The sequence below is a fragment of the Emydura macquarii genome, unplaced genomic scaffold (genome assembly GCF_026122565.2).
Source record: "Emydura macquarii macquarii isolate MOO-44397 ecotype Brisbane River unplaced genomic scaffold, CSIRO-AGI_Emac_v2 contig_2897, whole genome shotgun sequence".
In the NCBI taxonomy this organism is placed as follows: Eukaryota; Metazoa; Chordata; order Testudines; family Chelidae; genus Emydura; species Emydura macquarii.
The window spans coordinates 22309884-22333798 of NW_027133034.1; the positions used below are offsets into that span (position 1 = coordinate 22309884).

The 23915-nt window shown below is 38.6% G+C and overlaps 1 protein-coding gene across 1 annotated transcript in view; it reads right to left on the bottom strand.

Annotated features, from left to right (window-relative positions):
* The window catches only part of SNCAIP (synuclein alpha interacting protein), a 101220-nt gene that overhangs the window by 71648 nt on the left and 5657 nt on the right, over positions 1-23915 (bottom strand). The gene's annotated exons all lie outside the window — the stretch shown is intronic.

Here is a 23915-nt window from a genome sequence, read left to right on the forward strand (position 1 = left end):
GGTAGCTTTTGCCAACCAAAAATACCAGGGAAATTTAATTATTTATTACCTGCTGGAGAAACAACTGACTATTATTTAAAAATCTTGGATGTACTGCCTGACTAACACATCTTTTCTGAGGCTGAAGATGAAAACTGGAATCCTGCTTCAATTTTCTTTTAAATAACACAAAAAAGCAGAAGAAATGGATGATGTGGCCTCCCTTGTTATATTTCTCTTTTGGTTCTACTTAATCAGGTATCTGTCACTTACTGCTTTTTGGGAAAAGCACAGTAACCGTAACATGGCTACAGTAATGACACCCATATTTTCCTGCTGGAAAAAGAAATTTGATATCCAAGTTGTCCTTGAAGAAGCCATCTTAAAAAAGTCTTCCTTTTGGGAGGGTGAGCTAGAGGGGGATGAAAAATTAAGAAATGAATTTACTTTTTTAAAAAGTAAAACAGAAGTGGTGCTCAGGTAATACTTGCCTGCAGTAACACATTATTATAATAATGCCGAATAAAATAAGCATTAAATCATTCTTTCACTTTACCTTTTTGATATATCAGAAATGGGAAAAGAATGGCAAAAATACGTCTCTTTCAACAGCAAACTCCAAGGTGCCAGAAGTCCCAATCACAGATGTGTAGTGTGACCTTCTACCTCATGCATCTTACTTACTCTTGTTCACACACTGTGTATGTTAGTGCAGGTGGGTGAGTAAGAGAGGGAAGTTGACAGAGTGAAGAAAAAAAGGAGTGGGAGGGAAGGCAGAAAGAAAAGGGCAGCAGATACATCGTTCAGTTTCTTGATCCACATATTGGACAAACTGCAAAAGCCTTGGAGTAAAAATGCTCTGCAACGACCCCTCGTGCTAAGCTTATAGGTGAAATGAGCTGCTTCAGAAAGGATTTTCATCCAGCCTTCCTCAACCTAGAATGGTCTCTAACTGTTCTTTGAGTGAAGAACTAAAACCAAGAGGAGGAGGGGGGGAGGTGGAAGAGGGAAATGTCCTTTGTTGAAGACAAAACAAACCAATAAATCACTGGTAATGAGGGCTGTGTGCTAACGTATTTATTTATGGATACAAGAACAACAATTAAAAAGAGGTTTGATATTACTTCAATATACATTTGGGTTATGATTTTAAGAAATACAGCTGAAGGATAAACAGTAAACTATTTTCCACATCTCAAAACTATTATGCTAAAGTATTTGGGGATTTACTGAAACTTTCAATCAAATATAAAGTAACTAAAATGTAAATACTTTTGGTTGACAAAAGACGAGGCTTCCTTAAGTGCACATGTGCAAAAGCTAATATTAAAGATTTATGCTCTAAATCCCACAGTAATATGATGGTTGGTTTTTAATTAGAGACTAATGTTACTTTACACAATTATAGGTCTGAGGTCAAAAATAAACTTATTGCCCTCTCTTGAGCATTAGATATGTAGTTCTAAGATAAACAAGCTTTACAGGCATAATGGAAAGGTTTTACATCTTTATTTTGGGTATGCAGTACAAATGAATGCCTGTTAGAAAGCAATGCTTGAAACCTGATAAGTATAATACAACTTAATCCCATAATGAACATTAAGGCCTGGTCTACACTACAGAGTTAGATGGACCTAAGGCAGCTTACGTCTACCTAAGTCTGTAAGTGTCTACACTACAACCTTTCTCCTGCTGACATAAGTTGCCCACTACACATCCATGAGAAGCGTAGTGCTTAGGTCCAATGTAGCTAGGATGACGCAGTATCTGTGTAGATACTGCATTACTTAAATTGCATGTTGGCTGATAGTCCCAGAGTGGGGGCCCAGGTGTGAGCCTGGAGCTGGGGAGAGGCGCCAGTTGTCAGTGCCCTACAATGCCTTTCTCAGTTAAGTTGGTGGAAATGCTCCTGGTGAGGAAGTGTACCACCCAACAGAGGGGTCATAGTAATTACTGTTGTGGTTCATATCCCCGCTGTGCTGGCTGTATGTTGACTTAGCTAAGGTTGACTTAATTTAGCCCTTAGAAAGAGCTAACAAAATATAACCAATCTTCTTCAGTTTAAACCCAACAGAATGGTGCGAATTATTCTGTTCAGTCGTTTCTGAATGGACTTTAGACCCCAGAACACAATTAAAAGCATACAGTTCAGGAAGGCAGATTTACAGTAAATTCTGGCAGCAGTCAGAAATTATCAGGGACTCTGGATCAGATTAATCCCTGCTGGAACTCCACTCGCTTCAGAAGAGTACCATGTAGGATAATTTGGCCCTGTAATGGCAATCTCAGCAATCCTGCATCTTGAGCCTAAAGGAAAGCACCGTAACACATTCAAGAGCACTGCTATAGTGGGAGAAGGGTGTGTATACAGTAGAGAATCAAACAGAGGGAACATGGGCAGCACGGTCCTAATCCAAAACCCAGGGAAGTCAACAGAAAGACTCCCAATAAGCTTTGGCTGAGGCTCTGGATACAACTTTGCTTGAAGGAGGTCCACGTATGGCTTTAAGTGCCATACACTGATGTCTTCTTGGAGTTTTGGATGCAGACCATAAAAAGAAGTATATAAATCACAAAAAACTATTTGTACAGTGCCTAGTACAATGAAGTCCCAGTACTGATTAAAGACTCTGGGTGCTACCACGATACAAAATATTAACAACTGATAGCTTGCAGCTCTATTTGTGTGTCAGGTACATGGATTACAGTTTAATTTTCCCATTTGGGATGAATTAAACCACACAGAAAAAAATACAACTTACTTATTTATATTTACATTCTCCTCAATAACTCTAAGGGAAAATAACTGTTTCATCATTAGAGATTTAAATACACCAGCCTGGGAATGAAAACTGAGAAGTTGTTACTCAAATTGACAGCTGATTTGCAGCTAAAGTACTTTATTTCAGCATCACACATTCAAATAACATGACAACCTGACATTCTGTGACACTATTTTGAAAGTAATAATTCTAATGAGGGATCGTAGTACTACAATGCAATCTCTAGTGTACTATTCAACCCATCTTTCTGGGTTTTGGAGCTCTCAGGGTTTTTTCTTGTTTTAAAAAATTATGTTAAATAACATTGTTTCTATTACTTGTCAAGTGCAATGTCTGGGTTTTCTCTCACTGACTAAGAATCTCTCTAGTACTAGCTTGTTTTATTTAATTTTTTTTCTCCCTTTTAAGCAAGCCAAGAAAAATATATAGTACAAGGGGCATTTATCTGCACAGTCAACCTCAAAATACAAAAGAATAAAGGGGTTATTTTAAAGACCTGAGGTGAATTTGAAGGAACAATATATTGTAAGAAAAATGAAAAACTGGGTTGAAAATGACGTAATTTGTTTCACTGGAGAAGTGAATTCTGAGACCAGGATTACCTTATCCCTTATCACATTTATTCAGAAGTTTCCCTGAGTTCAAAAGTTCACATCAGCAATTTATAATGGTATAGTACTTCTGAAGCAAGTCACAGTGAAAGCCCTGCTTTTAATCAGCAGACAACTACAATCATTATACAAATCTTACTGATAGGGAATGGGACAGAGCATACTAATGTTAAAACAATTAAGAGATTCTATTTTAAAAAATAACTTAAAAGACTGAATTATAGACACAAGAGCCTGTAGAAACACCATACTCAGTCCTGGAAAGGGAGAATTGAAAATTCTGGGCCCAACTCTGCTCCTATTGAAATTAATAGAAGTTTAGAAATGCCGAGGGGGGAAATGACAGTTTTATGCTGTAGAGCAGTGACCCCTTCAGCCAAAGTTTATAAACAGTTCCATCCAATCCCTGGCTGGAAAGACAGAAGCTGTGCTAAGGGGGTATCAAAGGAGGCCAAGTGAAAAAAAGCGTGTGTGCACACATGTGTGCACGTAATCCTCAAGACATCCTGAGGTATACAAAGCTTCCACACCATCCATCGTGGAAAATCCTCCACAACCTGATTTATTTTAGTATTAGGCACTTTAAGGGTACATCTAAACTTCACAGTTCTTATAGTGACACAAAGACTACATAAACTGCACACATCCCTAGCACAGGTATAAATAGCAGTGTAGACAGTGAGGCATTGCTTAGCTGAGTAAAGACATGCCTGAACTTTTAGGGTATATACCCTACAGGACTCTCTACATCTCTAAGCTTCCCCTCCTCTACACTGCTATTTTTAGCAGTGTAGTGTCCCACTCCTAGTGTCTTTCCCCGCTGGGAAAGTCTCCAGTAGCAAGGAAAGGCTGGCAGGGGCCAGGCAGCGGAGAAAGGCTCTGGCAGGTCTCTGCTGTTGGAGCCTTTCCCCTCTGCCTCCCCCCACCAGAGCCTTTCACTGCCACGTGTAACTGCACATCAGTGTGGATGCAGCCTGATTTTCACTGAGGTGTGTAGCTACACCCCCCCTACAGGCTGTTGCCAGTAGCGTGCAGTGTAGACATAGCCTTAGTGGTTACCGCGAGGCACAATTTTCAGTCTGTATATAACTTGCATATCTAGAAGCTAGGAATGAGTGTAAAGTATGCTCATCAGGGCAAAATCTTGATACCGTTACTTATGTTGAATAGCATGTTACTCTGAATACTTACTTAGGGCTGGTCTACACTAGGAACTTACATTGGTACTCCTAAATCTCTCAGGAGTGTGAAAAATCCATATCCAAGAGATGTAGTTATACCCTTGGTGTAGAAGCATTAGCTACCACCTCTCGGGGAAGTGCATTACCTACACTGATGGGAGAACCCAGCGTACATCGTGTCTACTCTAAAGTGTGCAGCTGCAGCATTTTAAAGAGTAGATATACCCTGACTCTAGAAGTAAGGTACTATTCAGTGGGTGAAATCCTGGCTCTACAGAGTTGGGAGACTGTAGGAAGACAGATATTTAGCTGGTGTTTCATAGGTCTTCTGGTTTTCATTACTATTCCTGTAAGTTCTCTCATGAACAAGTTTTTACTGCATATTTTAAATATTTAAAAAGAAAATAATTCACCTTTATACCCCCGCTCAAAAATTTTTGAACTACCCATATATTAAAAAAACAAAACCAGTTAATGTTTAGGCAACTGATTGAGCTGAATTGTAACACACTTTTGTAGATAGACCACAAAGTTTGTCAAGTACCAATCTGCATTTGATAGTAATAAATACTTTCCATTTTCAGACATACGTTTGTATCTCCTTAGAGACTTAAGCAAAAGAAAAATCATACTCAAAGCATTAAACCAGAATGCATGCACTTGCACATTTTGGAACAGTGCCTAGAAAAATAAACTTGTTTGTTTTAATTAGTCCTGAAGGAGAAACCAAAGTGATGGAAATTAATATTTGTTATTTTAAAATTGAAACAATATACATGCCTCATGTACTCTGCAAAAGCTAATGCATTGTATGCTAAATCTTTATGAAAGTATCAAAATAAATAAAAGTTCAGCTGATCTGTTTGAACAGAGATATTTGATTTGCTGAATTTGATTAATTTATATTTGTATTCACTTTAAACTACTACACGACCGTTCACTGATAATATGAAATATTCCACAGTCATGTAATGTTAACACTCTTGCTTGGCTGCACAATAGCTCAAAAGACAATTGATTCAGATAGGGTGATTTTCATGTCAATTGCATTTGCAGAAAACTTGTATAAACATTTTCAACCAGCTAATTCTTTCCATAGACTTTGAGCCTCATTGACATGCAGATGATAGCTAAATTAAATGACAAACACTCCCTCTAAATGATACATGTATGTATACATAAATGAAGAGGGAGACCAAACAGAAACTTCATCAGAACACACAAGAATAAACCTCTGTCCTTGGTATTATTACAAGTCACTTTTGTAATACCACTTTTTTCAACAGACTACCAAGCTCTGTCTACACAGGACAGTAGCTGTGTTTGACACCAGATATCATGCAACTCCCCTCCTAAATGATGGTGGAACATAGTTTTGTCTCAGACATAAGCCAAAGTTAATCTGTGCTCAATACCAAATAAAGAAAGTATTATTGGCTCCAAGTTTTAACTAGGGCTATTCAAACTTTCTGCACTGGTGCTTAATATAATTTGTCTTGTTTTCTGTTCATCCCATCCATCAACCCATGCCAGAGGAAAAACAGTGTTTGCAATGGGCTATCAAACAGAGCTATACCTTCTAGTGCTTCCTTATTACATAAATATCCTTGTCATAGCAACACTTCCTTCAGCAACATTTCTTTATATTATGCACACATGGGGTTCCAAAGTTGTGGTTAGTGATAAATATGGAGTGTGCATTCTTTGGTTTATAATTCTCTGTGTAAAAAAAGGGGAGTGTTGCCTCAAGAGGACAAGAAAGTGAATCCAAACATTGTACATTTCTCTCGTTCATTTTTCTGTTGAGGGGAGATATGTAATGTATCTGAAGTTGGAAAATATTTCAGAGTAGAAACCCTCCTTTTTCCCTAAAACACTGCATTCTGTCCCCCCTCCGAGGACAGAACATGGTAAGGGAATACCCCACAACATATGTTTAGGAAAGAGTTCTTTAAATGACAAAAAATTTCCCTTGTTCCATAACCAGGTATGTAGCTATATACTCACCTACCTACTATATTATCTAGACTAGAATTGTCACATGTTCTCAAGAAGAATTTCTTCAATCTGCACATTAAAGAGATTTTGTCAAGTGTGACTCTTAAACAAGGAGGTAAGTGGAGTTATTCCATACGGAGGAGTTTACAACTTCTCAAATATTGCTGCCATTACAGGGATATTAACTTCTCTTTGAAATCATCTACTTGTACATTTAAACTAGATGTATATGAAATATTCACAATCAAACCTACTTATAGTATGAGGTTTTTTCATTCTATTACAAACAAACAAAATAGGCCCATTTTTCATTCATAAATGGACCTTTTTTCTAATGAAAACAGGCTTGCTTTACTTACATGAATAGTTCCATTGGCACCAATTAAACTATTTGCATTATGTGATTAAGACAGGCCCCCCAAAATGAAAATGAGCTTATTTCAAAGAGAATTAGCTTCAAAGACTGCATTTTTTATATTTTTTCCTAGTCATTAAAAATCTATTTTCAGAAAAGTGAATTGGAGGATTGCAATATCCTTTCAAAGGAAATGGCAAAAAATTCCTTAAAAAATTATCAAAAAAGTTTTCACCAACTTCACACAGCTCTAGAAATAACTTACATGTAGATCAACTTTTCCCCAAAATAAACAATGACCAAGTTAAAAATATGTGAAAGGTATTAAGTATCAGGGAGGGAGATACATTAATTAGGATGGCACAAGAGCAGGCTGCTTTTTCTCTCCAAGAACAATGGGCTGAAATTAAAAACAGAAAAACAAACAAACAAACAAACAAAAACCCTTACTATTAGGAAAAACATCCCAAGGATGACATCTATTAGACTGTAGAGTTGTCCCCCTAAGGAAATAGTGGAAATCCCATAGTTTGACACATTGAAAATTAGAGTAGGTAAAGTACTTCTGGACTAAGTGAACATAGAAACATATATTAAAGACATGGTGGTGTAACCACTGTTTAAACAAGCTGCAATTAGGATATGCCTATCATTTCAGTATGCTCTGCATTACTACTGATATCCTTTTAGAATAGTCTGTCAAATCAATCAATAAATCAATAAATTACCATTCATTAAAGCAACTATTAGAGTCTTTCAAAAGGAAGTTGGTATTGGTGAACAGATAGCTACAAAACATAAGGTATAACTAGATATAATGGGCTGGAAGCTGAAGCTAGACAAATTCAGACTAGAAATAAGGCACACATTTTTAACAGTGAGTGTAATTAATCATTAGAGCAACTTATCAATGGTCTTGTTGGATTCACCACCACTGCCAATTTGTAAATCAAGACTGAATGTTTTTCTACAAGATATGGTCTAGTCCAAACAGGAATTATTTTGGAGAAGTTCCATGGCCTGTGTTATACAGGAGGTCAGACTAGAAGATGATCATAGTGATCCCTTTTGGTCTTATAATCTTGAATTTATACACATGACGACTGAGATTGTGTAATATGTCCTTTGAAGCATTTTGCTAGTTCATGATTATTTTAATTTCTTTTACATTCCCCCTCAAACCTTTGTCTTTTGTTACAGGTACATTGCAATACTGGCTTTCTGGCCTATCTGCACAGCTTCATCACTTTATAAATCTGTATATGCTTTCTTGAAAACCTTCCTTGAAGAAGCTAAATGTAGCTCTTCTTGGCTGGGATGGCCATCAAGATACAGGAACATTGGTGACAACAATAGGAGAAACAATGGAGGAATAAGAGGAACTTTTCAAGCTGAGAAGAGTTATATCAAATGTCTCCTGTTTGAACACAAGGAGCAACTGGCATGACTTAAAGGATTATTCTCAATGTAGATAAGATTTCTGAGAGGAGGCCTCAGAGTTTTAAAGGTGATTGATAAAGAGGTAAGAAACTGTTTGCAGAACTGAGCATTTTAAAATCTAGAGAGATGCCATCTAATAATTTTTAATGAGAATTGAGATAGTTATTTCACTAAAATATCCCTGACAAGTAATAATTCACCAAGTAAGACCATTAAACTAAATGATAACAAGAAGCATATGACTGCTAGAATTTTTAATGGTGAAAGAGAAACCACAAGATAGACCAAAGTGTAACAAATCTGTCCCTTCGTAATTGCTTTCGAACCACCCTGCTCTGCTTTGTCACCGAACATCCTTTCGTACACCAGTAGTTTTATTCTTGTTCTATACCTATTTATTTCTGCTTTCTGCAGAACAAAATCTCCATGTGGATAAAGGTGATTCTGGTCAGACAGGTATTCAGTTGAGGTCAGAGTGTGGCATTTAGTCATTGATCTGCATGGGAAAAAGCACAGAGCCACACTGACTAAGAAGCACTCCTGTGCATCAGGAGACAATTCCTATCTGAGCTGCTTGGCATACAGAGGGAGAGCACACACTGAACCAACCCTTAGGGTGGTACAGCCTGCTGCCATCTGACCAGCTCCAACTCCACCTATTCCCCTGCCTCCACTGGGGTGGTTAACGCCAGTGTTAAGAGGGAGCAGTCCCTGCACTCTCAAGGATAGGGACTGCTATCGTACCCATCAGGGAGCGCTACTGTGAAGGCAAATATTGGAAGTAAAATGTGTCCCAGCTCCCTAGTCTCCATTTCTCCCATGAAAAAAATAGCAAGTAGTATGTCTATTTTCTAACCACAGAAAAGCCTAACTAGTGAACAGAGGTTGGGAATACTTCTATTTACTGGGGAAAAATGCTAACAGAAGATGTTTAGCAGACAGCAGCTTAGCTTCAAAAGCAAATATTTAGTTTTCCACAACGGACAAGTAAGCAAAAACTGTGATTGGTTAGATTTAGCACATAATCTGGTTTTAACTTTATAATGTTTTGCAAACAACAGTGTCATAGGAAAGCTTTTTTGGGTGTACAGTAGTATTATCATTTTTAGTTTTATAAAACACACCATCAGTCTTGGCACATGACCAAAATACAAGTGTAATCACAACTTTACTGGAAATAAATACAGCACTAGGTCATGCTCAAGTTTTCCAACATACTAGGTTCAGTTTACCCCTAGGGAGGGTAGAGAGAGATTTTTTAACCCAGACAAACAGTTACTCTGAAGCTGGAATTCACCCTATGTTCCATTGGAAGAAGCAGATTACAATTCCAGCCACAAGTGGCAGGGAATTGCATGGTGGCAGCTGCCTGAGAGGTGTGCTAGCTCAACCCGTCTGATAGACATTTTAGTCCCACCTCCTTCCATTCACTTTGTGGGAAGTGTTGGCCTGCTCCCTCTCATTCAGAGCAGAGACCAGGGGCAGTTTGTGTCACTGAGGCCCTAGTCTGGAAGAATTTTCTGCTGTCAGAGGTGGAATGGGCCCACCATCTCTGAGAAAACAAACACTTAAAAAAAGATAACACCCCTCCAACCCCAAAAACAACTACAAAAACCCTGATAAATAGTATACCTCATTAGACTAGTGATAATAAGCCCAGTTCTCCTCACCACGTACTTGGCAGAAGAAGATGGAACTGAGACAGAGAACATAAAGGGGAGTGGAGGAGGAGCAGTTTGCAGCATGACCCCTTCTTCTGCTGAACCCATGAAAGACTTTCCACAGATGTAACTTATGGATAGGAATCCCCAGGTGGGGAAGGAAAGCAGGATCTAGACACAGAGCTGGCGAGACTAAGTGGCATTCTAAATGGCATACATCCCCTCAGGAAAGAATGATTACACTATATACTAACTGTGGTTCTTTGAGATGTAGTCAGTGTACAGATCCACTGTAAGCATGCATGCACTTTATGTACATGAGATCAGAGTATTTTGAATAGTTGTATTCATCGGGGCCGTATATGTGACCTGTGCCTCTTCACACTCCCATACAGCCATGACCCTCCCTCAGTTCCCTCACTATTAGAAGACTGCATGGCTGAGGACTCTGAAAAGCAGGGATTGGGGGGAGGGGGGAGCAATAGGATCCATACTATCTACAACAATGGCTCTCCACCTTTCCTGACTATTGTACCCCTTTCAGGAGTCTGATTTGTCTTGCATGCCCCAAGTTTCACCTCACTTAAAAGCTACGTGCTTATTAAATTGGACATAAAAATACAAAAAAGTGTCACAGCACAGTATCACAGAAAAATTGCTTACTTTCTCATTTTTACCATATAATTATATATCGATTGGAATATAAATATTGTATTTACATTTCAATGTATAGTATAAAGAACAGTATAAACAAGTCATTGTCTATAGGAAATTTTAGTTTGTATTGATTTCACTAGTGCTTTTTATGTAGCCTGTTGTAAAACTAGGCAAATATCTAGATGAGTTGATGTATCCCCTGGAAGACTTCTGTGTACCCCAGGGATACATGTACGCTTGGCTGAGAACCACTGGTCTACAACATCTCTAAGAATCACTGTTAGTGTACAGTAAGTAACTTGCTTCTTCTCTGAGTGTGTCACTGTGGAGCCCACCGTAGGTGACAGGCAAGCAGTATTCTTGTCCCATCTGACCTGGGATATTACCTTGGGGATCAGGGGAAATTGGTGAAAAGGCAAGAAGTGGCTTGGAGGACAAGTAGCAGGAAGGCACATGGCAAGGAAATGAGGCCCATGTGTCCTCTGGAGCAGCGCATACTCAGCATCTTGGAAAGATTTGTACTTGGGCAGCTAGGCCCTCTCACCACTTGTCTCACAGAAGCTATGCTTCTATTTTTAGAATGCTAGCTTGATTAGAGCTAGCATGGATCTCTCTCCTGAAGTTGGAAATTAAACCTCCAGCTCCAGTCTAGGGCATAGCCTTAGTGGCTTTCTCCTTGCAGGCCTCATGTGATCTTTCTGTATGAGAAGACACTGAACTCCATCTGGAGGCTCTGCCCTTATTCTCAGGGTTGCTTCTCTCAGTGCCAGACTTGGGTACCAGAGGTGAAAGTGCTAGCTTCCATGCTGATGGTGTCAACATCAGTGCTGGGTCTTTGATTACTGCTGGGGTCATCTCCACACTGATTTTAGGCACAACAAATCTGTGGGATGGGGTGCTCGCAGGTTTCTTTTTTTCTGATACTGCTATGTTCTTGTAACTATTTTGAGGTCTGAAGAGACAGTCATTTATTAATCCAGGAAATGCAGTTTCAGTTGAGTATTCCACAACTTGCAAGTTCTCAAAGAGAATGACTGGTACACTGAGCATCTATCCAATAAATTACTCTTGTCCAAGCAGAAGAGACGTCTGGTATGCCCATCTTTTAACGAGATCAGCCCATCACAACAAGAAGGGCAGGGATTGAAGCCCGAAGACTTAGAGTCTGCTATGTTGAGATGCTCTTTATGGAGTGGGGTGTAAAAGTGAGTCTAACCATCAAAAATCAGGACAAATGGGTTAAGTTCATTCACAGCAGTCCATCACATGTGAAGTAGAAGAGTTCTAAAGAATTGGATTGGAATAGTTGGAGCTACAGACTAGCAGATGGGACATCCACAAGGTCCTGTCTTGCTCCCATACGTGAGAAGAGGTGGAGCCACCCCACCCTTTATGCCCTCATACAGGAACACAAGAAGGAATAAGATACACATGCCACTCTGACGAACACTGCTATTCAAAAATGGCTGATCTCACATGCATAAGGGGCACGAGCACCCATTAATATACTGAAACATAATCAAAGAATCAGCATATTTTTAGTTCCTGCAGAATTAATTCCCTACTCTGTGCTTTTTAACTGTGTCAAGGGTAAGGCAGAACGCTCCATACAGGAAAGCATGTGGCTACATATATCTCTCTCTCTGTGGTGCCTGCTGGTGAGAGAAGACCCAGAGAGCTATTTGGAAGGACTAGCTCCTTATGTAACTGCCCTCAGGATGGCAGATAGAACCTAATATCCCACCATGGAGCCTAGAACTGCATAAGGATTGCAAGGCATGTCTTTTCCCCCCTGTGCATGCTCAAGAATCCTCCCTTGAAGGGAGAACTGGAGGCTACTCTGTGAAGTTTGCTTTCCAGGGTCGGTTGTGCACACTATTCCACTATAGATTCACACACAGAACTCCCATTACTAATAACAGAAGTTATAGGTGAGCTTCAGTAGGAGACTAGGCACAGCCACAGTATTTCCAATGTTACAGACACTGACATTCACGTGTAAGGACCTGTCCCTCTAATCAATTGTTTCAAACTGTGATAGAGCACAACACTGAATTACTAAATAAACCATAATCTATTTTGTAAAGTGATATTTTCCAATCTCTCAGTTGTCTAAACATTACTCATAGTCTGTAAAACTTCTGTAAGAATGTATCAGGACCATTTACATCGTTACTTCCAATAGGACAACCCTGAAGCTGTATACAGGGACCTTTTGATTTATTACAATCAGCTGATAGGCCTACCTGGCGGGAAAATAGATTGTCCATATTTGTAAGGGAAATCTAGACATGCACAGAATAAGCAAAACTACTAAGAAATACCATACATGAGTTTATATGCTACAGAGCTTGAACGTCAGATGATGTAACTGAACGGCTAAGAATGATTGGTTGCTAATGCAGCTGAGACTCACTTAACAGACTGCAGGGCACTGTGTTGCCAACTCACAGAGTCAAGTTCAATAAACTAAGTTGAGAGCCAGAGAATTCAGAATTGTACAAGTCAAGACATCTGCGTAGATCCCAGTTCAACACTTTGAAGATCAACCCAAATTTACAGGAGACAAGGTACTGACTGTCTTGCATATTAGCCAAAGACTGAAGTAGTAGTTCTGGGATTAGCTACGCCGGCTCCAAATCACCATCTCCCCCAGACAGAGCCAGGCACTGAAGAGCAGTCCATACTCTGTTGAATGGAATATGCAATAAAAAGACCAACTACATTTTATTAACTATCCCCTAAATTCAGTTTGAAAAGCTATAAAGAGAACTACACTCTTTCTTCCCTCTTAAGAGTTATGGCAAAAGGCAAATACAATATTTGTTATTTTGTTGTCTTAGTTTTATGGCGGTATTTTCCCTCAAGGAGCAGTCATGTTGCTTTCCAGGGGTCCGATGTCCATAGCAAAATTGGGATTTGCATATATTTTGAATTGATTTTTGTAAATGCTTTAGTTTTTCAGCATCCTGACTGGCTTAAAAGATCTCTCGTTAAGGGGAAAAGGGTTTTTTCCCCTTATTATTGCTTACAAAACTTACATTTTCACACTACCATTGAAAATCTAAATTAAATTTAATAAACCGTGTCTTATAGTATCACGATATAATATTGTTCTCTCTCTCCTCCCCCTGCTACATCAATCAACTCAAATATATGTTTAAAACTAAAAAGGAAGGATAAAACTTGTATGAATTTTTAACTTTTGTGCTTGAATCCCAACCTTCAGTTGTAGGAGCCAAATCCAAGCCAATGGGTTGATACTGAAACCTTTACTTATGGAAGTGACCTCATTGGAATGAATGGGACCACTTAAAGAAGAAAGGATTACTCATATTGCAATCCCTGAACTCACAAAAGGCCCTCAACAATCCACATGCTCTTTTAAGAAAGCATACATTTTCTGTTTAAAATGTTAGAAAAACATCCAGGACATGAGACAGAAATGACCAGTCTGAAATTAAGGACAAAGCACTGAAGAATTACAGTACCTACCAAGATATGAATGGGAAATAAGTTAGAAGCAAAATCTAGACCAATCAATAATAAAATAAAGCATGCATAATGCAGTGGGAACCATGCCACTGATATATTTTTGAGCAATTAATGTACAATGCTTCATATTTAAATTTGACAGCTAGTAAGTGGTTCATTGTAATTTTTACAGTCTACAAAAATATTTTCTTAAACAAACCTACCAAAAATGTTGCTGAATACATTTCTTTTGAATACTGGTAATTTCATTTTAATTCTAAACCCAGGTTAAAATAACACATCCATGTACAAATCAGAACACTGTGTTTGACAAAGTTCTCCCTAGAAATTTGAGTGTGCAAAATTTGAGTGAAAAAGTCTACATACTTTTGTCATTTTTGAGATCTGGAAATTGACTTGAAGATAGTGCTTAAAACAGGCTTAAAAGTCACACGCTTTCTTTCATTTGCTATGAAATTTTAGTGCAACAGTTATTCCAAGTGAAAACTGCAACTCTTAAAATGACACCTGTGATTCATGGAGGCAAACACATTTCAGACTGAATTTATGACTTTACAAGTAAAACACAACAGCTGCATTCACAAAGTGATATTCTCAAACTGATATTCTCAAATCAAAGGCCTGTAATTTTACTTTCCATCCTTCATAAACCTCTATGTCAGTAAGTCTTAATAATATATATTAGACTATGTCTACACTGACGGCAGCAAAGTCGCTGCCGTCAGATCGACTTTTCTGGATTGACTGAGCGGTCAGTGAACACCTGCTCAGTCGATCAGGAAGTTGACACTCTTAAACCACCCCAACAAGTGGCGTAGCACTGCGTCTATGTGAACGTGGTTCCTGTCGGTACAGTGCAGTGAAGACAGTGCACAGAAGAGAAGCACAGAAGTCGACGGGAGTTACGCAAGTTCTTTGCGTACTTTGCATAACTGCTGTCTGCTGCTGAATCACCAAGGTAAGTGTAGACCAAGCCTTAGTAACGTATCTATCTTTTCTAGGCTACTTTAAATATCAGTGATAACGCAGCAAATTCCCAAACCAGAATTCTCAGGAGCTTCTAAAGCATCACTGAGAATAACAAAATTAATGGGTAAATATCTGCCGCTTGCATTTAGAGATGAATATTAACAAATTGTGAATGTCCATTTTTCAGATTATTGTACTGATTATTTTCCAATGACTCATGGCCGTTCACAGGAATGAACGATAACACATTTTGGAATATTGTGAGGATGCTCAGCATTCACAAACACACATGCATATATATGCATATACAGTGGATGTCGCTTAATAGCAAACCTGATATTAACAACTTGTGATTAACAGGAACATTTTGCCAGGAACCAATCCCCTCCCATTGACATGAATGTTAATGGGATCCTGATATTGGCAACAGGCTTGCCCTTATGAACACCTCTTTGGCCTCTGTGACCTGGCTGTATCCCCACAAACCTGCCTATATCTGGGAGGGGAGACTGCAGTCAGGACAGCCACAGGAAAGGCTGGGATTTTCCACCACAAGCAGGCCTGGGGGCTTGCAGGGCTTCATGGTACCTCTGTGCTGAACCTTACCCTGGCACCAGTGGTCTAGGCAAACCTGCCTTCCACTTACTGGCAACCTTTGGATAATAGCAACTTTTTTCTGAGAACAGAGAGGTTGCTAAATAAGTGGAATTTACTGAATCTATCTCCTGTGCATATATGATAATGCTAAAGCTATATGTTGTCATCTGTTTTTAATATTAGAACACCAAATAATTTATCATGCAGAATTATACGATATATACAGAACACTGTATCAATCATACACAAATACTTGTGCTATCCAACATTTCTGTAAATCCTCCATTAAACTCAGATTTGAGAGTGAACCAAAGACTTATATGGATCAAGTCATGGTTACTTGGAACACTGAGAGACATAAAATGCTGCACTATTTCATGACAAGATTATCTGTAGTTCACTTCATTATTTCAAAGAATACTAGCAACTGAAATGCAGTGAACTCCACAAAAAAAAATCCATTGCTTATTCATTTTCCTTAATACGGAAGGCAAACTACTAGATGACAATCAGGAGATCAACTTGCAGTGCTCCTAAATTATCTGACACAAACTATATCCTGCTAAATGTAAGCAATGAAACAAGAGAACCTTGTGCAGCTATTTAAATGTACAGGCAAAAAACACAGAGGAAATTAACTGTTTAAATGCTAAAGAATTCTTGCTTCACGTTTATAATTTTCACCCCAATAAACAAAATTAGTGTGATTCTGCCATAAGCCATTACTCCTTACATCAAACATTACTTGTTCTGGATGAAAACAACATACTGTAAAGTGTCAGTTATATTATGCATCCTGAAAGTATGCATATGCATATGAAAGTACATAATCCATGCCCAGGCCTTTGGAACAGGAGCCACCACTGCAGGATGAGTGCAGGGTGGGCTTGCTCTCCAATTCCCTAACCCTGGCCTCACCTTTCAACACTCCCTCTATGCTTTTGTGTATTCTGATGTAGTGAAAACAACATTGTTGGTGACCTTTCTGTGACTTAGTGTTTTTTCCCCTGCACCTCTTTCATGAAATTTACTAAAAATTTCCATGCCAAAATTGTGGCCTTACCAATGCAAATAGTTTAGGTCAATACTGAAATTATATATTATAACATGCGTGTTTTGAAATGGTGATTTAACTAATCAAATATCTGTTTCTGTCTGTCTTCCCAATATCTGGCAATGTCCTTATCCAGCAATTCTCTTAAGGGTGTACTCACCATAGTCAGATCTGGAATTAATTTTGTAAAAAAGTTAATCACACCCAAAAGTCTCCTTCAATATACCTTCTACATTGTGGAATGGATATTTGAACTAGAAATTTTATTTTAACTGATTCAACAATTAAAATATCTTTGCTCTATTCATGACAAATACAGATAGCTACTGTTGGGCATAGATTTTTTTTTTTTTTTTTTTAAAGTTCACAGAGAAGTAGCTCTGCAATATTTCCCTAAATCTTTCATTGTGTTCTTTAAGTTCCCTGATCCAAATTAAATAATCATCCATTAGAATTTCAATGCCTTGTAATCCCTCAATGGTTTGTATGATTACTTTTTAAAATATCTTGGGAACAGAATTAATGCCAATTAGCATTCACTTAAAATTGTAACATTAAAACAGTGTATTTAAAGTTATTAATTTAGACCTTAACTCATCTAAGTTTGCTTGCCAAACTGCATGTCCTATATCTAATACTGATATGATTTTTGCTTCACATGACCCTTAATTATTAATTTAAAATAAAGTCTCTCCTAAGTCACATTATCTCTAGGTGTTACAGTATCTCCCAAATTTATCCATAATTTGTATGAAGTCCTCTGTATCTCCTTGCTCCCATGTAAATGCGCTGTATGTCTGCAACAATGCTGGGACTAGGTCTCTTTCCATATTGTCCCATCTGTTGCCTCATCCTTCTTTCCCTGTCCTGCCATGCTGTTATTATCAATTCGTCTCCTTTGCATATTCCTTTTTCTGACTTGAACAACCAACAGTCCATTATAGTCTGGCAGCTCTGCCATCTGCAAAATGAAAATTACTGGCATCATCTGTAAGTTTCATTTGGCAAACTCTAATAAACAAAGAAAAAAAAAGAAACAAACCATTGCATTGCAATTTGCAAGTGAAACTTACCAAGTATGCTTGTACAACCTACTTGAAGTCTGGTCAAGAGCATTTGTGAGAAGCTAGCAGTATACAAGAATGGAGCAACAGACATGAGGCAATAGACATCACGGTCATCAACCAAAAAAAAAAACAAACAAAAAACCACACATGACTTTTAGGTCTTTTTAAAATTCTTGTCACTTAGACCTGCCCACTATCCAGTGAGATTGCTCCATTAATTTTTACAAATTTGGCTGTATATTTGTCTAAAGTAATTAAATATTATTAAAAAGTATTAAACAAATTTATTTCAAAGTAAAATATATCTAAAATGTCTCATAATTTCCCCCAAACAATTTAATATGTTGTGACTTTTTCTTCATTTTAGTATAATTAAAATCATGACTGTCATTTTTTGGCATGACAAAGAAACGACCAGCCTTATACAATCACTTTCTACAAGAGGGCTGTGTATGATAGTTTGCTGGAGTATTTAAAAGTTAAATACTGTTTATTTTCAGTTAATTTTAAGACATCATCAAAAATAATAAAGATAATGACACAGTTTCTGATCTCAGTAAGAGCCTGGAATAATTCCACTGATCTCCCTGGAATTACTCCAAATTTACACCTATATAACTGAAATCAGAATGTAGCCTTCTGGAATTACATCTTATTTGAATTTTTTTAAATTATATGAATGATAAAGAGAATGCAGCTTGTACTTCTGCAGCTACAGTATATTGCTTTACTATTATAGTGCTGCTAGTGTTAACAAAACAAACTTGTTTTGAGCAGGCAGCAGATGTGACTTAAATAAAATAATAATAGTTTATACTTTCTGCCTTCCATTAAGAGAATCTCAAAGCACTTTAAAACCTAGATAAAGTTCTTTTAACAAAGTTAAAAAAAATATAATTTAATATTTTTAAAGTTAAACACTAGAAAGTTAGGAAATTTGGCTGAATTCATGTAGCCCATGCTTCATTAATTCAGCCCCTTGTGCATATACATTATAATACAGTCTTTAATTACACATTCACATACTATTTTTTCCAGAAGAACCTGCATCATTCTGTGCACAAGCAGCCCAGTACTCAGGGAATAAGGCCACTGTTCAGAAATGTTTCTCCTCATCCTTCAAGTAGTAGCCCCTGCCTTATTTACTGAATCCCATCCATCTGCAGCAATAAATGCAAAATGATTCACTTCCTTTTTGCCTTTATTAGTGTCCTCACAATAATATCTGAGTACCACTCAAGCATTAACGAATTTATCTCCACTACAAAATAGAGGGGCGTTATTACTCGCATTTTATCCAGGGGGAAACAGACAAAGAGACCTGCCTGAAGCCATGCAAAGAAACCATCAGATACAGATCAGAAGTCAGGACATTATGATTCCCAACATTCTGCCCATACTTCTAGACCCACACTTAACCACTGCCAGAGATACTGGGCAGCCACTGACTTTAGCTGCATGCTCAGACTTCAGTATATTAGGTCCCAAATGACTCAACTCAGGCACTCAGAAAATGAAGGACACACAATTTAGTAGCCACCTGACAAAATTCTGGCTTCAGTTACTTGCTCACCATCATATAGGAAGACTGTAAGAGAGGCAGGGATAGAACTGAACTGTCCCATGTGGTATTTACCGTCTTAACCACTGCATCTCTTCTTACAGCCCTATGCCTTGCAATCCAAACACTTCCTAATTTAGAGAACAAATGAGGCAAGGATCCTACAAACAATGTTGTCCACTACCCAATCCAGATTCATCATATGAGCATTGTGCATCCTGTGAACCGGAAGAGGCAGACTGAAGACTGCATGTGCACAAGGGGTCTGAATCATGGTACCACAGGCTTAATTCTGGCATTTCCTATCCTTCAAGTGCTTGACTTTGTAACCTAAATGACATCGCTTTTAAAAATTCTGCATGTGATTTCCTAGTTTAAAAAAGGAAAAGATTTTTTTTTTAAATTTCAGCTGTAACAACTGCTCCATGTATAAGGTCTGATCCTTTAACCTTAGCACAATTTGAGAAAGAGGATTAACTACATTAACTGGCCGGGTGGGGCGGGGGGAATGAGTTGCTAGGTGCTAGGGTGACGTGCTGATTCGGGGGAGGAGGGAGCTTGGCCTGGCCCTCTCTTTTCCCTTGATCTAGGAAGTGGGGAAGCTTTTTCCTCACCTGACACCTCCGTTATATGATCCCCATTACTGTAGTAAGTCAGCATCTCACAATCTTTAATGCATTTATTCTCACAACACTCCTACGAGGAAGGGAAATGTTATATCTTTATTTTACAGATGGGGAACTGAGGTACAGAGAGGCTGAGGGCCAGATTTAGGCACCTAAACATGCAGATAGATGTTCAGTTGCCTAACCTACTTAGGCACTGTCGAAAATCCCACTAGATGCCTATATACACCTTTATATATCTAAATATCTTTGTAAATCTGGTCCAAGAGATTTGCCCAAGATCACAACGGAAATCTGTGGCAGAACAGGAAACTGAATGTAGGACCCCAAAGTTCCAGGCTGGTGCCCTAACTATGGACCATCTCCAATTCTGTACATCTTATTCCTGGGGAGACTGTCTTGCTTCCAGGGATCTCAGTGCCGTGTGTGCTGCCACTGTAACCATGGGCCTGGACTTTCATTATAATGTTCATATTCAGCTATTGTTTTGACACTCTGCCAAAACATTGCTGACAATGCAAGTGACAGAAAGAAAATAGATATTTTCAAAAGTTTATACATCAGTCAAACCTGAATGGAATTTCATGGGACAAAGAAAGGTTTTGCTCATGGGATATAAGTCATGGGAAAAAGAAAGCCCTCAGGGCTTTGTTCCTATTGAATTTCAATAATCTACTACTATAAACAATGCAGGTGTTAGAGCTTCTCAGGATAAGGTTGCAAGAATCATTTATAAGGGAAAGAGTTAGCCAACTAAGTATTAGGTTGTAAGGCCATGTCTACACTACCACTTATGTTGGCAAAACTTTTATCACTCAGAGATGTGAAAAAACACACCCCTGAGCAACATAAATTTCACCAGCATAAGTGGCAGTGTGCACAGCGCTATGTCGGCAAGAGGGCTTCTCCCGCCAACATGGCTAGAGCCGCTCATTGAGGTGATTTTATTATGTCGATGGGAGAGCTCTCTCCCATCGGCATAGGGCAACTACACAAGCGATCTTACAGCAGCTCAGCAGCATCGATACAGCTGTGCCGCTGTAAACTCATTAACGTAGAGATGGCTTAAGTGTCAGCTCCCCACTTTAGAAACAGATGTTCCTATCAGCACCCTTTATAATGTATAAACTCAGTACCCTGCAGAGGTTTTCTCAATTTTACTAATGGGTAAACTGAGGCAGAAAGATTTACTTAAAATCAAAGAGTCAGAGCCAGGATTAGGAATTCCTTGCTCCTAGTTAATCCACTAAACAGGGCTGCTATTTTTCCTGGAGCAGCAGATAAGGAAAGTAATAAGGTGACATTTTTAGAATCACTTTTTTTACCACAACTGCAATTTGAGGATGAACTGGCAAAAAGATAACACAAAAATACAATCCCTTTCAATATAGTCGAAGTCACTGCTTTATTCAAGACCACGTGTTTATATCCTGTCATAAATAGCCATATAATTGCCCTTTTTTTAATTGCTGCATAATTGTATTCCAGATTCTAAGCTTTTATTTAAAAAACAGTACGTCTCTAGCCCTTATGGTTCTGAAGAAAAACTTCCATATAGGAACCAAACGTACACTGACAAAGCTTTCAAAGGCTGCAGACAGCCTGAAGCAATAATACTAAGAGAAGTGTGAATTGTTCCAATTCAGCTTCATGGGGTGTTAACTCAGGAGCCTAGATGATAATGTAAGCAGCCACACTAGCACCAACTATTGCAATACCGATAATTTTAGCAGAAACATCAAACTACCAGTAACATACTTATCCATTGCTTTTGCATGTAGTGGCTGAATCTGGGATGGTATGGTGTGGGGCAGCTAGTTGCTGGCAAAGGCTGCTGAATTCAAGACCACTCCAAACTTGTCTTTGCATTGTCCTAAAACTGGGAAGGAAAAAGAGCTCCCAAAACCACTCCTGCCTCCTGGGTACCAAAACCCATCTCTCATGCCTCCTTGGATGCCAAAAGCCTCAACAGCTGCGACAATCTCCAATTCCTCCCCCCACATTCAAAGCTTCTAGAATGCAGTTATGAATTATCAATATAAAAGTCTGCAGCACACAAAGAACTTGGGAGCAATGTAAAATAACAATGTCATATAAAAATAAACTCCATAAGGGATACCATATTAATCATACTATTTATTTTCATATTTTATAACTAATACCAACTATTTTTAATTTACCTGAATTTGCCACAGACTTTTTTAGTTTCCCCCACCAAAGAACCTCATAATCCAGAGACCATTGCTGCAGATGTTAAATCCACCTTCCTACAAACTACATGAAGCCATGACTTTATGGTGCTGAGGAATGGGACGACTATCCTGTGGACTGAGGATGTCAGCAGATTTAGAGGACAGAAAGCCCCATTTTCTTACATCTTATGTCAGTTTGGAAAACATGTGACTAAGGAATTTACGCATGTTTAAAATTAAGCACATGCCTAAATGCTTTACTGAATAGAGACTGTGTGTTTAAGTGCTTTGCTGAATCACAGCCAAAACACACACCAAAGGTGCAGTGCTCAAGCATCCTTGTCTAACTTAGATGCATGTTCAAAAGTGAACTGCAAATGCACAGAAGTGCTTGCTTCGGTCATACTCCCTGGTAAAGGGATAGGGGAGAGCTCCCAGGGCAATACTAAGATCCACAGAAGTGGCTAGGAGAAGAGAAACCATGGGAGCCTGGAAGATGATGGTTTGGAGGGGCCCTAGAATAAGAGAAGCCACTGAAACTGGTAACCAGTTCACATAAAAAGATGTCATGTGACCTCCCAGCATATGAAGTTTTCCACGCACATTATGGGAGCTCTTCACTAATGAAAATATTATGAACCCACTGCATAATATTGTTGTGGAAGGCTTTGTGTGTAGGTCACAAAAGGTTTGCCATCCAAATCTGAGTTCAGTTTCAGTGATTCCCTCGGCTCCCAAGAGCCTCATGGCCCACCCCACCCCAGAGCTCCCCCCGCTGGCCATGTGTCTCTATAGCTGTGGAATTACAGAGGTGCACGAGGCAATGGGGGCACAGGCAAGTCTGTTTCTGTGCACCTTCACAGGTCTGAAAATGGAGGCGATGACTGTCCTGTGTGGCTCACAAATACAGCAGAAGAAGTGGCTCTACTCTGATGGGGTTAAGGACAGTGAGATTTGGTGCTCCTCGGCTGCTAAGATTTCCAGAAAAGAACTCTCCTGTGAACGTTACAGGAGAGTATGAGTAGCCATTCAAATTCCAGATGATGGAATTTTTTTCCTATGCTTTTTCTTCAAAAGAAGACAAAAACCCCTTTAAAAATTCCATTATAATATGTGATTGATCATTAAGGATACAGAGCTAAGCACTCTAAGATTAGGAAATGCCAAAGTTAAGATTGCATATTAGAGCTTGTAAAGCATTTTAAATTCCTTTTGAGGAAAGTTCATTATCAGAATGCCTCTAAAATATTTATTTCTTGAGTTCAAAGAATGCTTACACTGTACTTCAGGCAAGAAAAGATTGACTACACTGGCCTAAACTGGAACCCCTGTTTTTTTTCTTTACTGTTTCTTTTTAAGATTTTTAAATCAATGTAGAGATCAGAGATGTAGAGAGACTGCAGATCAATTTATCCACAAATTGGGTACAACATGGGAAATCACAGTACAAGTCTCATTATACCATTTGCTTATGTGCTAAGACCCTTGGTGGTGAATTGGTAGCTCATTATTTATGTCCATGCAATCTTTGATTTAGTCTAATCAGAATACCAGTTAAACGTGCCAATTGTGTGAATGAAAATCTATCCACTTAGAATTAAACTGACACCCTGAATGCTTTTCACAATGGCTACTGAATGGTTTATGAGACAACTACTGCTTTTCGTCATAATTGAAAAAAGCCAGATT